Source organism: Miscanthus floridulus, chromosome 8 (assembly GCF_019320115.1).
Source record: "Miscanthus floridulus cultivar M001 chromosome 8, ASM1932011v1, whole genome shotgun sequence".
Taxonomy (NCBI): Eukaryota; Viridiplantae; Streptophyta; class Magnoliopsida; order Poales; family Poaceae; genus Miscanthus; species Miscanthus floridulus.
The window spans coordinates 152444635-152448540 of NC_089587.1; positions in this window are offsets into that span (position 1 = coordinate 152444635).

Genomic DNA, 3906 nt, shown 5'->3' on the forward strand with positions numbered 1-3906 from the left:
GCACGTGAGTTACTCGTGGCTTCAGCGAATGAAACGGGCGAGTCAAGGAGGTGCCAGGCACTCCCAGCGGTACTAGCCATGGCGGTCGATGCTCGGACCAGTGGTCGGGTGCTCGGACCTGTGGTCTAGTGCTCGGACTGGTGGTCGGGTGCTCGGACCAGTGGTCTGGTGCTCGGACTAGTGGTCGGATGCTCGGACTAGTGGTCTGATGTTCGGATCGGTGGTCGAGTGCTCGGAGGTGGTCTGGTGTTCGAACCGGTGGTTGAGTGCTCGGAGGTGGTCTGGTGCTCTGGTGGTGGCTGCATCATGGCGGCGGTGTTACGAGCGCGGCATGCGTGCTCGGCTACGGCGTCTAGGGAACCTGGAGAGGCCTACAACGTCCAAGGGCTCGGGGATGGTCACGGTCAATGTGAGTGTGCTGTGCTGGTGTGCCTAGAGGCCGGGGATGGCCTTGGCCTACACGCTCACGGTATGGAGTGCCATGGCCGGAGTAGCAAGGTCAGGCGGCGAGCAGGGGAAAAATCGAGGGCTCACCGTAGGTGCTGTGGAAGAGAGGATAGCGGTGCAGTGATGAGTTGCGGCCGTGTAGCTCTAGAAGCAGTGCCGTGTAGTGCCGACCCGCGATCGTGATGACGACAATGGCGTTGCCCTCGGCTCCGGCGACATCGGCAGCGTGCGGGGGCTCCAATCCTCCTCTCACAATCTCCTTCTCGGCCCTCTACATTTGGGCGGTTGAGGCATGGGTGAGGAAGATGACACTATAGACAGGGGGTGTGGCTGACATGCGGGGTCCAACGGGCAGTGGCTGTGAGCGAGGCAGACGGGTGCGCGAGCATGGGCGACGCGCTAGGCCGGCTCGTGGGCTACATGCGTGCGCGTCGGTGCAAGGTGGGCGCGGTTGGGCTGGCTGGGCCGCGAAGCCGAGCAGCCTGGGCTACGAGGCCTTCTTCCTCCTTTCCTTTTTCTGTTTTTCATTTCATCTCTTTTGTTTGAATTCAAATTTGGTTTTAGAATTTGAATTCCAAATTGGTGCACCTAATTTATTGGAGTTGTTAAGCATATCATAATTCAAATGGAAATCGAAATCATATTCAATGTATGCAACACTTATTTGTTAGAATTTAAATAAATGCAATTAACTAATGACATGCCATGCTTATGTGTTAACTTGGGTTGGGGTTAGACCTAATGCATTTCTTAGGTTGGGTTACTATACATGACACTCATCATCACATGGAAGTTTTTAAGAAAAAATTTGTAGTTGGTATTTTCAGTGTGTGGATTTTTGGGTTGTTACACTTGCCACGTTGGGTATAGGGCTGCCTCTATTCCTATGTGTATAGCCACGATGGATATGTGCCATAGGAAAGGGGGTTCCTACATCTGCCTATCGAGGAAACCTAGCAGCCCTAACTTGTTAGAGAAACCTATGAAATGGCTTCATAGTGTACCCTGCCCGCTCACCTTGGCAGTGACATGGGAGTAATTAACCTGGGCATATAGAAATCATGACTCGCGGTGAATGTGCACCACCTCTACATAGGGATATAAACTATTATAACAGCCATGCTCATGGTCATGAGTGGCCCAAAAAACTCCTAGAATAATTGGTTACTCATTGTTGTTCAGTTATGATGGTTTATGATGATATGATCCAAATGGTGCTGATATCTGATTAAGTGGGTTTAAATGGGAGCTTAAGCATAACTTGATTAAACTTGGTAATAAAATCTAGACTTACTAAAAGTGCTAACTGTAGTAAACCAGTGTCATCCTTTTTGAGCTACATAACCCCATGTTATCTTGTTAAGTATGGGAAGTACTTACGCTTGTTTATTTTCTTTATTTGGATAAAAATCCCGGATGGGTAACAGATGACAACGGGTATGAGGAATTTTCTGAGGATTTTTAGGCTTGTGGTCAACCAGTTGACCTTCCCTATGATGGTGTTCCACATGAGAGAGTTACCTTTTATTTTCTGCTGTGATGTATAAGACTAAGTTATATTATGAATCTGATGGAAGAGACACCGTGATGATACTTTATCTAATTTGTCAGCTTGTGTGTGTGACTGATCCTTGGGCACACACGAGTTTTGTGTATTCAATTTTATCCTTAAAATTGGGTGCGACAAATTGGTATCAGAGCAGTATTGACTGTAGGACGCAAGCCTAGTAGAAACTGGTCGTTTTAAGGTTTATAAGTTGCTGCAAAAACCCTTGCTCTATGAACCTTGATATTTTCTTCTCTACTATATCTCTACCATTGCTATTCATCTCTACCTTGATGCTTATGGTAAGATCTTTGTTCTCATCTCCAGTCCTTAATTTGACATGCCTTTAGAACTGTTCCTCACCACCTTCTTGCGTAATCTAAAGATAAGTCTTAGGATTATTACCCCTAGCATAACAAGGACAATAGTCTCACAAGTCGAGTTAATGATTGAGTTATGCACCTTTATTGCTTGTTGAATTGTCATTATGTCTATGAATGTTTTGAATCTTTGAAATGATTGCAATGATCTTGTTGGGTGTTCCCACAATTTCATTTATCTTATAGGCCTAAGGTATAAGGATTAGTGCAATAAATAGTTGGGTTCTAGTTTTCTTCTGTTTCCTCTATCCTATCTTTTTTGGAGCAGTCTGCACTCTTTGGCTTATATCTCTATTCTTGGACAACCAAAAATCATGAGACAATTTTGGACAATAGTACACTTCAATATCTTTCTCTGAGCGCAAGAATCAGCTCGATAGCTATTTGGTTATGGAGATACTAAAATCACAAGGCGATGCATCTGTGCTGTTTGGAATCTAGAGTAGTTTCGGTTGTGCACTGTTTTTGACCAAGTTAACTGTAGAATTTGGAAAAGTGTTCTATAAGGAAGTTGTGGAAAATTTCATAAGCTTTCCAACGGTATAAGCTACAATATCATTGGATTAATAGAATGAGTTACAACTATTTTACTGCACTGCTATTTTTCTGCTCACGAGGAATTTCAGGTTTCTTGTTCTTACCCATACACAAGAGTCTCATTGGGATGTCAGGACATCGTGATACTAGTTAGATCATCTAGAAGAAGGTGCAAGTTAACATTTTTTGTGTCCCCTAGTTTAATTTTCTTAAGGGGGTAGCCAAGATGAAGAATCATACGTTCCAGTTTACGCAGCGGAAGCGTGGTGGTACCCAAAGAAGTGGCTTGTTCGTTAAGTCAACTAAGGAAGCGTGAGTTGAACTAACTGACATGTTATTTGGAGTTATTCATTGCGGAGCATGATAGTACTATCTTCTGGGAAGTACAAGTGACATCTAGGAGGATCACAAGAATCTACAGGACATCTACACCAAGTTGGTCTTGAGCTTGTGATATCTTTGTTGGGATGAAAATTGAATATGACTTGAAAAAGTGCTATCACACGGAGAAGCAAAAGTCATTGTCGATGTCCTTAGCAAGAGAGAGTTATGCTAAGAAGATTCGAACAACACCAAGGATTAAGAGTTATATTCCCAGTTCGAGCAACTTAATCGAAATCATTCAAGTTTTAAAGATTGGTGGAAGAATTTCCTTATGACCAATAAAGTAAGGAATTTTTGTTGGAAAGTGGGATCCTTATCAAGACAATGGGACTACATGAGTAAGTATAGGAGAATCTAAAGACGGAGTATCCCTATCTCTCAGTCGACGTCGTTCGAATCTCGACGACGAGATTCATCTTAAGGGGGTAGAATTGTAACACCCTAAAATTTGCATTCTTTTTAAAATAGTAAATTTGATTTAATTATGTAATTATGTGTGCATTCAAATATAGGAAAATAATAATTTCCATGAAAATAAAATCCATCATAAGAATATATACATGTTGATGCACTCATGCTAGAGCATTGTATTTAATATGTTGAGTGGTATTG